At 40.5% G+C, this 12,224-nt stretch overlaps 1 pseudogene; it reads right to left on the bottom strand.

Moving 5' to 3' along the window:
• Positions 1 to 1,428: 1,428 nt before the first annotated feature.
• Positions 1,429 to 2,820, bottom strand: LOC137245987 (glucose-6-phosphate isomerase-like; annotated as a pseudogene).
• Positions 2,821 to 12,224: the final 9,404 nt, after the last annotated feature.

Below are 12,224 nucleotides of genomic sequence, written 5' to 3'. Positions count from 1 at the left end.
AAGCAGGTATGCTTGCGAGCCCAGGCTAGCTCGTCGTTTTGGGCGGGGTATTACACCACCGACCGCACCCGCAGTCACATGAACCAAATGGGGTTAATACCCGCATATGTAGTGAAAAGAATAGCTGAAAATGATACAAATAGACGTGAGGGGTAGAGTTAGAAGGGGGAAAGCATAAGAGTAAGGAAAATATGAAGCCCTGTCTTGTCAGGTGGAGTCTACCCTCCCTCTGCAGTGCAACTTGCACCGCATCGTGGGCAATGTGCTGACTCCTATCTACTTACAGTGCCCTCAAACCTGACGTTTGTCTGTCCGTCCTCATTCAGTCATTTCCCTACTACTCACCCTCACCTAACCTTGCCACGCACAAGCGCAACACCAACACCAAACCTAAAACTTTAGCCCTGCATTATGAAAAATCTAAAATTGTCATCCATACACTATTTATTTATTATAATATTCTCAGAAAAAGGAAGGTAAACTAAAAATTACGATTTCAATTCAATACTAATTACAAGTTTTCAATTCAAATGAAATTATTATTTGCAAAAAGAAACTTATCAAAAGTAAAAATAAATGTTGCCCTAAAAATATAAAAAAATAATCAATCCACAACAGTTTTTTTCTTCTTCAATTTACGGACTAACCTAATGTCTTACTAGCTAATCGCAAAACTTATTGATACAATTCAACGTAATAAAGGAAATTCCTTGTGATACAAAAAAAACAATAAAATTAAAGCCCCAATCCTTGACCTAACTCAATAACTGAGAATGCAATTAAGAACGATGAAAAAAACCAGTTTGGCATAAGAAAAAAAAAATGCCTATATATAAATACGTATTTGCATAAAATTATGTATGCAAATACATTATTGCTCTTTGTCAACTCCTATTCTTTTCAAATTTTGAGCATAAGTTAGGAATTGTAAGTCAATATATGTGCATACTGGCATATACTTATACTCAAATAATATAACTTTTACTCACTCACCATATCACTCAATGTGTTGGAGGCGCCTTCAAGCTGTACAGTAGCTATGCTGAAAAGGGGAAAAGCTATAGATTCATGTAACAGTATTCAGCTCTTGATAGCTCACACAGGCTGAGCTCAGGCCAAGGGGGTCACTGCCGGAAAACAGCGAACGGCCTATTAATTTAAGTTAGCTGCGAATACTCAAATAAGCAGCCCCTGACCAAGAGCGGCTGGCGAGGAGGATTTGGCTTAAAAGGCCTCATGCACCCTGTGAACCCCCAGTGACGGGGCGAGTAGATGCCGCCCGCAATTTAAGCATCCACAACCCACATCGAGGCTGCACCGAGGGAATATATACCCAAGATAGGGAGGCAGCTAAGGAAAAAAGCTCATTTCTTAATTATTAAGAAAGCTTATATTTGAAAGCATATTAAGACTGAGCCCAGTTAGGTCTTAATTAAGGCATACTGGAATAACGATTTTTGCTTGCGCTAAAAAGTTGGCTAATAAAATTTTATGATGAGCACCACCACCAATGGGGTTATGTGTTTGGGCTGGTGCAATAAAATCGCATGGTATTAATCTTGTAGCTTGAGGAATTAGTTGGTAATAAGTGTGTTGGCCATTTGTGCCCGGTTCACCCCAAACAATTGGTCCGGTGCTGTAGTCCACCACTTTAGAATCGGTTTTTGTTACGAATTTTCCATTGCTATCCATGTCACCTTGTTGAAAGTAAGCCCAAAATCGATGCAAATACTGATCATAAGGAAGCATTAAAGAAGTTAGAATACCAAATCCCCAAAGGAGCAAGAATCACTGGAGCATTTTCTTCCAACGGTGCAGTTTTAAAATGGTTGTCTAGATAATAAGCCCCTTCGAGGAGTTGTTCAAAATTTTCAAACACATAGGATGGGCAAATTGAAAAACCAGTCGCGAGTAACGACCATCCACCCAATCCCAAAAGCCATGTTCTTACTGTCAATACCGAATGCTGTCACCATTTCTTTGTTTGTGGACAATGCTACAAAATGCTTAGCTACAGCAGACGGGTCTTTAGCTTGCTCCAGCAGCCAACTCTTAACCGATGTGGCATTGGTTATTGTCTCTTGAGTTGTGAACGTTTTTGATGCAACAATAAACAAGGTGGTCTCGTAATTAACACGTTTCAAAACCTCTGCCAGATGTGTACCATCAATATTCGAAACAAAATGTGAATGTAATCCCTTGCAGTATGGTTTAAGGGCTTCAGTCACCATCAATGACCCTAATTCTGAACCACCGATACCAATGTTAACCACATTAGTTATTTGCTGCACTGGCAACCACGACATACACCTGATATTACTTGATTGGTGAACTCTTTCATATGCGATAACTCTGCGCGTACCAACGGCATAACATCATTACAATCGACCAGAATTGGATCATTTCCACGATTACGTAAAGCAACAAGAAGTACTGAACGATTTTCGTTTATGTTAATGGGCTCCCCAGCAAACATGGCATCGTGTGCTGCAGTCACTTTACGGGCTTTTGCTAAATCAAAAAGCATTGGCCATACATCCCCTGTAATGCGATTCTTTGAATAATCAATTAACATCTCTCCATCTTTGGGTGTCTTTAGACGCAAGCTATATTTTTGAAGCGATTTTTATCCCGAGCAAAAAGTTCTTTCATATTAATTTCTTTACCGTGAGCATTGTAAAATTGTTGCAACTTTTGGTATGCCGGCTCCTGCGTTAGCATTGGTAGTGGTCCAGCCATTTTGCAAACTTTTTTTAGTATTTTGTAATCCAACTATCGGAGAGTTTCCCGTTTGTTTAAATACTGAACTGAAAATTACACAACTTAATATATGTTCCTGTTCTTGTATGCTGACCAGAATTTCAATTGATAAATCAAGAAATTTAATTGATAAGCCTAAGAAACTTTTATGAGAAAGAGTAGAAAAATTGAACTAAATCAATCTTACAACATGAGCGAGGCACTTTGATGACAGGCAAGCGTGATAGCTTCCAATTATTTTTCTTTCTTCCACCAAGTTCTTCTTTTGAATTACAACTTGCCATACATGATTTAGATTGCCCAACTTTAGTTGGAAATTTGTTGGCTTGAACCTAGCTTTTCATTTGAATTGGTTCAAACAGCCAGCTGCAATTTATTAACATGTGAGTTATATAAAATCGTGATGTTCTTTAAAGAAGTAATCAGCTAAAATGAAACAAAAGAATGAGCAATTAGAAAATTTATAAAATTATAAAAAGGGAACGATACTGGCATACTTACCCAGCACATGTTTTTCTTCATAATGAAAATTCATTCAAAAATGTCTGTATCATGGTACAATTATCAGGTAGAAGCATAAGCGAAAATGTAACCCTCCCGTGTATTTTGTTGTTGCTGCTCGAACATAAACTGTCAATCGGTCTTTGAATTTCTACTGTCAAAAGTGATGTATGAAGAGATATGACACTATTTTTTCCGTCAAAACAAAAATCAAACAACATGCTGGAAAAAAAGAAAATCAAAAAATTAATTTTGGTTTTCTGGTAAACAGACTTATTTAACGCAAAATAAAGGTAATGAGCTTTTTCTTTATTCTTAGTCTTGTTTTATTAACTTTTTGTCATTTTGCAGATATCAATGAGATAATAATAATATTTATTATAAGTGCCACACTGACAAGAGTGTGACCGTCCTAGAAATATTTTTTTTCCGGCAAACGCAGCAAAACTTTGTCTGGACCGGTATCAAGTACAGGTTCCGTATTTGGTTCGATAAATTCACGGAGCAAGAGAATATGGTGCACTCCCGCTGCAAGGAGTTTATTTAATTATTAGGGAGCACTGAAGCTGCCTAAAAGAGATGATAAGAACTAAAGCACACAAACTCAAAGGCAATATAAATTCACAACAAGTTCCATATTTAAAGCATTAATTAAACTACATATCGCCTCTGCATCACAATGGGCTGTCATCCAACGCGTTGCAATGAAATCAACGAGAACCCAGAAAAATATTGTGGTACATTAGAGGAGGCGGTCAAAGTTATTACAATATATAAATATGACTTTCCATTAACTTAAATGGTTCCTCCCCAAAGACGGAGAATAATTCAGAAGTGAAAAGATTGCTGAATGGACACATAATGTTGTAGACCGATTGTCCTTGGTGTGGTATACGTCCTTCACATGCGGTATATAAATATGTACAAACAAAATTTGCAGCGGTCAAGACAAAGGGCAAATGGACTGAAGAGACTATAGTGAACGGACGTTGTGAACCATGTCAAATTAGGTGAGTTTGTTGAGTAACTACTTTAAATTTTATAAATAATTATTTAAAATGTTCATAGCCAAGTACTTGAAGTTATTGCCGGTGTGAAAGAACAGGGCGTGCTGATACACAATTCGAGAATACGTTAAAATTTTTCTTTGAAAAGGTGTGAGCATTCACAAAAAGCGAATAAAGTATGGAAACAGAAAAAATAAGTATGATCAAAAGTCGGATTGCTTACCACTTCAGATCTGAAACCTGCTTAATCTGTTTATATTCACAATAAGCTCCTGTAATTATTTTGGTAGAGGAGAAGGTTCCAAAATCGGACTGGAATCTTAGACGAACAGAGATGATTGCAACGACTCAAAGTCTCTATGGCCATTGTATAGTCGTACCGGTGCTTCAAGGATGACATTTATTGAGAAGGGTCCAAAGGGTTATGTAGCGCAACTCTTTCAAGGGGTTGAAGGCGCATTTTATAGCTTCCGCAACCCAATCGTCAACCTAGAGAAGAATCTGGCGGCCAAAACAAAAGAAGGTTGGAATGAGATAGAAGAATACCTGATATCTCATACACAAATCAAACCAGCGATCAACTCAAAAAGGCATTCAAGGTGTTGATAAACGCAATAAAAAGATTTATAGCTTCAGAGGACTATGGGTAGGGAGGCGTAGTGGCCTAGAAAGTTTAATGTGGTCACATTAATCGTTCTCAAGATTGTTGAGCTAGTGCCTAAATGGTGCTTGTTACCGGATCTATATCCGACAAAGGGGCAACGTGAAGCATGTAGGAAGATTATATACACGCTTGATATTTTTACTTTGTTAATATTTTACTGGCATATGCTGATGACATTGATATCATCGGCCTAAACACCCGCGCTGTTAGTTCTGCTTACTCCAAGCTGGAAAAAGAAGCGGTAAAGATGGGTTTGATGGTGAATAAGGACAAAACGAAGTACCTGCTGTCATCGAGCAAAGAGTCAGCGCATATGCGCCTTGGCAACCACGCTACTGTTGGCAGCCATAATTTCGAAATAGTAAAAGACTTCGTTTAATTGGGAACCAGCATCAACATTAGCAACAACATCAGCACTGAAATCCAGCGAAGAATCAACCTTGCCAATAAATGCTACTTTGGACTAGGTAGGCAATTGAAAAGTAAAGTCCTCTCTCGGCGAACGAAAATCATACTCTACAAGTCACTTATCGTACCCGTCCTGCTATATGGGGCAGAAGCATGGACCATGACAACAGCAGATGAAGCGACTTTGGGAGTGTTCGAGAGAAAAGTTCTTCGAAAGATTTATGGACCTCTACGCGTTGGCGATGGCGAGTACCGAAGAAGATTTAATGATGAGCTGTACGAGCTATACGCAGACATCAACATAGTCCAGCGAATTAAAACGCAGCGGCTGCGCTGGCTAGGCCATGTTATGCGAATGAAAGATGATGCTCCGGCCAAGAAAGTGTTTCTATCGGAACCCGCCTATGGAAGCAGAGGTAGAGGGCGGCCCCCACTCCGTTGGAAGGACCAGGTGGAAAACGATTTAAACTCCCTTGGTGTGACCAATTGGCGCCGGTTGGCGGAGCGAAGGAGCGACTGGCGCGCCTTGTTGGACGGCCATAACCGTTTAGACGGTTAAGCGCCAATTAAGTAAGTAAGTAAGTAATATTTTAGGGATTACTTCTTAAAAAAATAATCATTTAATTATTTTAATATATATATGTATGTTAAACCAAAGACCTTTTACAAATTGTTCGATGTATTTTAATGCAATAAAAATATGTACATACATATGTAAATATGCATGTAGTATGAAGATTAATAAAAATGCAAGCTTACTATGTAGCAGGGCATGTTTTCCATCCAATTATTTTTAGTTTGTGTAATCAATTTGGAGCTTCCTAACAAAATGTTTTTCTGAGACTAAAATTCATTTCCGTGTGAAAATTAGATTGATATTTATTAATTATATGTATACATATTTTTTGATTTCAATAAATTTAAAATATCACAATTTCATTTCACAGAAAGAACGTACACAACAAATCGTAAACGTCAAAAAATTTCATACGATAGCAAAAAGACGTTCGAGTGCATTTAAAATTGGTTGTAGTTTGAAAATTAAACGAATTAATTTATAGTTCTTGCGTTTTAAATTTGTTTTTAAAAAAGTAAAGTGATCTTAGCACAACTAAAAAGGAAAATGGCCAAAAACATCATACCGAATTGTGCCCAAGGAACATCTCAACGATTGTGGGAGGATATATCTAAAAAACTAGGTGGGCCTATGAAAGATGCAAAAATGTGGAGAAAGGTAAATCAAACAACCGATCGGAACACTCATCTGTTGGTATGATAATTTGTAATTCTGTGATATTTATAACCGACTGACCAAAAATACCAAGCGAAGCGGAAATGGAGGCGGCCTCGCGTTTATTATACACCACTCTGTGCAATATCATATATTTGATCCTGGCATCGACCGCAGTGACAATGTCTTAGAACGTCAAGGCCTATCTGTCCGGTCAGGCGATGCAAATCTAGAAATCATCAACATCTACATCCCTCCTGTCACCTGTTGCCCCAGTGGATACCGCCCTAATATCGAGGCCTTACTCACTGGCAACAATCGCATTATCTTAGGCGATTTTAATGCCCATCACGACCTATGGCATTCAAACTTGCGGGCGGACAGTAGGGGTGAGATGTTGGCGGATCAAATAGACGAAACGACGTTCTGCACAATAAACGGAGACGCCCCCACACGTATGGTAGGAAGCTGTCATAGCTCGCCAGATATCTCAATCGTGAGCGCAGAACTCGTAAACTGCATCAACTGGCAGCCAATGGTAACATTGGCATCCGACCACCTGCCCATACTTATTTCGTTCGAGCGTACCGCCGACTTCATCGTCACCGAAAAACGCACTTTCATAAACTTCAAAAAAGGAAAGTGGGAAGAATATAAATCTGCAACAGACAGCAGCTTTGCTGCCCTCCCTATCCCGACTGATGCCCGCCAAGGGGAGCGTGCCTTCCGTAAGGTCATTGAATCCGCCTCGGCACATTTCATTCCCGCCGGGAGAATTCCCGAAATCCGGCCCACTTCCCGGCGGAGGCCGCGAGCTTAGCGAGGGAACGCGACCTTATAAGACAGCTTGATCCAGGCGACCCCCAAATAAGGGATATAAACCAACGCATCAGATTGCTTGTGGACGAACACAAGCGGGCGAAATGGGAAGAGCACCTAAGAGGTTGTAACCTCTCTACCGGTGTAGGTAAACTTTGGTCCACCGTAAAGTCCCTATCGAATCCGACTAAGCACAAAGACAAAGTTTCCATCGCCTTTGGCGATAAGGTGCTGTCGGATGCGAAAAAATGCGCGAGCGCTTTCTGCCGACAATATATAATGCATCCTACGGTCGACAAAGATAAACGGAGAGCCAATAGACACGCACATAAACACAAACTCAGCGCGTCACCAATTACCATCACCGCTAGAGAGATTGAGGACGCATAGCCATGCCGATGCTTAAAAACCTAGGGAAAGAGGGTTTCAAATATTTAGCGCATGTCTTCAACCTGTCTCTTTCCACCTTTGTCATACCCGAGAAATGGAAAATGGCCAAGGTGGTCCTGCTACTAAAGCCTGGGAAACCAGCTAACGTAGGTGAGTCATATCGTCCGATATCTCTCCTATCGCCAGTGGCAAAGACGCTTGAAGCCATTTTGCTCCCTTATTTCCAAGCATATTTGCAGCTAGCCCCTCATCAGCATGGCTTCAGAAAACTCCATAGCACTACCTCCGCGCTAAATGTCATTAGCACCCAGATAAATTGCGGTTTGAATCAATATCCCCACCATAGAACAGTACTCGTAGCGTTAGACCTATCAAAAGCTTTTGATACGGTCAACCATGGCTCGTTACTGCAAGACCTGGAAGGGTCCACCCTTCCCCCATGTCTTAAAAGGTGGACCGCAAATTATCTGGGTGGTCGGCAGGCATCGGTGCAATTCAGAAACGAAACATCAAAACAAAGGAGAATTAAACAAGGGGTGCCACAAGGTGGTGTCCTATCCCCGCTTTTGTTTAATTTCTACATATCTAAGCTACCTTCACCACCGGAAGGAGTCACAATCGTTTCCTACGCCGATGACTGCACAATAATGGCCACAGGCCCAGGCCCAAAGATCGATGAGCTATGCAATAAAATAAACGGCTATCTCCCTGATCTCTCCAGTTTTTTCGCCTCGCGAAACCTGACATTGTCACCGACTAAATCTTCCGCGACCTTATTTACAACATGGACGCCCCAAATGTCGACCATATTGAACATCCACGTCGATGGCACTACGCTACCGACTGTCCTACACCCCAAAATCTTGGGTGTGACGTTTGATCAGGATCTACATTTTGGTGCGCACGCAACCGCAATTGTTCCAAGAATTCAGAGCCGTAATAAAATCCTCAAATCCCTTGCTGGCAGTACCTGGGGAAAAGATAAAGAAACGCTCTTGACCACATACAAAGCAATTAGCCAGCCGATTACGTGCTACGCGTCACCCATATGGTCGCCAAGCCTAAAAACCACCCACTGGAAGAAACTACAGGCCTGCCAAAATACTGCGCTCAGAATCGCCACGGGCTGTCTTCTTATGTCCCCAGAACACCATCTGCATAATGAGGCGAGAATACTCCCCATCAGGGAGAGAAATGAGATGCTGACCAAACAGTTTCTGTTGAATACCCAGAAACCTGGGCATCCCAACAGACATCTGATTGACGAACCAGCACCGCCTAGGGGCCTAAGGAGTCATCTCCGTAAGCATTTTGAGGAAATACGGCACCTGAGAACCCAGCCGTATGAAGCGGAAAAACACAAGCAGGTCCTTGGTGAACTCCATAGACAGGCGTCGGACCTTTATGTCGGGAATTGCCCGGTGAATCCAGTACTTGAATAAAAATATCCAGAACTCGCAGAAGAGGAACACATACTCCCCAGGGAAACGCGTGTCACTCTTGCTCAACTTCGTTCTGGATACTGTAACAGGTTAAACTCTTACCTATCCAGAATCAACCCCGACATACAAAATGTATGCCCTGCTTGCAATGTGTCCCCACATGACACCAACCATCTCTTTAATTGTAATGTGGAACCAACGCCTCTAACACCCCTTTCCTTATGGTCCACCCCTGTTGAAACGGCAAGTTTCCTTGGACACCCGTTAGAGGATATTGATGACAATTTTTGATCGGTCGCGGCTATTAGGTGGGGCGAGCATTGCTACAACAACTACAACCAAGCGAAGCGAAAACTAACTTTTAACCGGAGGTCAAAGTCTCGGACTGGGGGTGGACCAAACGAGGAGAAATTGATAAAATCAGCGGAGGAAAATATCATTGAAGCAAGCGGGTTAGAAGCGACGGTTGAGGGTCTGCAAACAGTGCAAACCTGGGGAAGATCTCGAAGTGTTCTTCTCAACACCTTTTTGAATCTCCAATCGAAGTAAGCAAGGACTTTGACGAGATTGAGTTTTTGAAGGAGGAGATGAAATTGGATGATATTTACTATCAGATCGTCATTACGCTGTTTTATTGTTTGAATTTCCTTTTCTTGCTGCTGGACCTTAAATTTCAGGTCCTCTCGTGAAGCATCTGATTGTATAAGGTCTTCTTTCATTCGATTGAGCTATCGACGAAGTTCACAATAACGTACAGAACCAGCTTGAACTGGACCCAATGATACACGATCATTACCAATTTGAGCAGTTGTATTTTCCAACCGATGAACTTCATCCTGCGGTTTATTAAGCTCTTGTTGTATTTTAAGTTTTTCTTCTGAGTAATAAAATCTCTAAAACATGAAATTTAAGAAAATAACATTTTTTAAGTAAAACTTAATTCCGCCAAATACCTTTTTATCAGATTCAAAACACTTTTGAGCCAAAGCATCTCTTTCTTCCTGCAATATTTTATAATCGAAATTAGCTATACTTGACGAACTACGAGATGAACACTCTCCATGCCAAGTTGACTCAAGATCTTGCAGTGCTCGCATTATATTAGCTTGAAGTGATTCCACTAAGTACGTTATTTGTCGTATATAATCTGCTTGCCAGCACAATTTACTGCGCTACCTAGTATAAGCTGTAAAAAACGCTCGACCAGGAACGCAGGATCACATTTTCCGGAAATACGTTGAGCATCAGGTTGAGGAAAATCTGCTAATGAATAACTTAATACATCGCTGTAATAATCATGTACACCTTCAATAACTTTCTTTAAATTGCTCATCTTCAAGCGCCAATTTATTCCTGTGCTTATTTTGGACAACCAAGCATCTGTAAACATAAAAGGATTATTAAAGTTTATTTCTCCTAAATTTCTCACACTTACCTGTCTGGAGCGAATTGGTGTAAGGCTTGTGCCAGAGCCACTCCAAGTAAGTTTTCAACTTACATTGCCTATATTATGTGTAATTGACACACTTTTTTGAAAAAAATTGCCAAAATATTTCATCTTAAGCCAAACTTGCTACGAATTTCAGACAAGACGCCTGTATATTAACTTTTGTGATTGGCTATTTGTATTTTAATTAAGAAGGAATTGCTTTATTTGGTTTCGAATGCTTCGAACAATTCTTAAAATTTGTGTGTGCTCGCCTATATCAATATCATTCACAGCAACATCATTGGCAGTTACACTTGGTTGGTTAAAAGGGACTTTAAATTCCATACATATATTGTGTAGAGCTGCGCAAACGGTGGAAAACATTTCCACCTTTTGTGGGGTATATCGTCCGCACTTATCGTTGCATAGTATTTTCCACCGCCCTTTGTAAATATCAATTGTTCTCTCCACCATACATCTGGCTTTTGAGTGAACCGCATTAAATACACTCTCACTTGAACCCTCCGCAGGATTTCTGTTGGGGTTATACACCAAGGTTCAAGTGGATAGCCGGAATCACCTAATTCAATGAAAGTAGAGAATAAATGCCCATAGTTCATACTAGTTGACTAAAAAATACATACCAAGTAACCACGAATTATTGTTAGAGTTTATTTCAAATTTCTCTTCTAGCATTATTCTTTGTTCTGATTACTTCCAAAAAAAAGGAATCATGTGCAGCCCCTCCATATCTAGCATTTGTTGCATTAATTTTGTATTGGTGATCGCATATCTGCAGCAAGATACGTGTTTATACGGATAAAATAATTCCTTCGATCGTTATATTCTTCGAAGTTTATATTTAACTTAAAATCATTTCATTTAAACTATGAAATCCCTTACGATTAAAAAACATATGTTTTTTTTCGCTGGGTTTCTGCAGACCAATATGGGTACCGTCAATACATCCAATTACTGTAGGAGGGAAAAGTTTAGGCGCATACAAAAAAATTTATTTCATTTTCTCACCTCGTGGTATCTTATACTTCTCGTAGAACCATTCCATACAGCCACTCAAACTTTCCAGTGTAAAACGGATATGTTCTGGACATAGATTTCTTTCTATTTCAGTCACTACTATGGTGCTCAATTTTGAAACCAAGCTTTGACTCATTCCCATAAGGTAATCGTTCCCTACCGCCCGCTGGTAACTGCCACTTCCAAGAAATGAAAGCGTTACTGCCAACTGGAGGATGGGCGGTGCAGCTGCTGAGGCCGGCCGTGTGCATGCTACGCGTCCCCGATATGGTCGCCCAGCCTAAAGGTTACTCACTGGAAGAAAATAGAGGCCTGGCAAATCACTGTCCTCAGAAGCGCTACGGGCTGTCTTCTTATGTCCCCAGAACACCATCTAAACAATGAGGCGAGAGTACTCCCCCATTAGGTACAGAAATGAAATGCTGAACAAACTGTTTCTGTTCAATATCAATCTCAACAGACATCTGATTGAAGAGGCCACACCGCCAGGGGCTTATGAAGTCATCTCCGCAAGCATTATGATGAAATACGGCAC

The sequence above is a fragment of the Eurosta solidaginis genome, chromosome 3 (genome assembly GCF_040869045.1).
Source record: "Eurosta solidaginis isolate ZX-2024a chromosome 3, ASM4086904v1, whole genome shotgun sequence".
Taxonomy (NCBI): domain Eukaryota; kingdom Metazoa; phylum Arthropoda; class Insecta; order Diptera; family Tephritidae; genus Eurosta; species Eurosta solidaginis.
The sequence above is the reverse complement of the archived record's forward strand: the minus strand, read 5'-3'. Positions and strand labels throughout refer to the sequence as shown.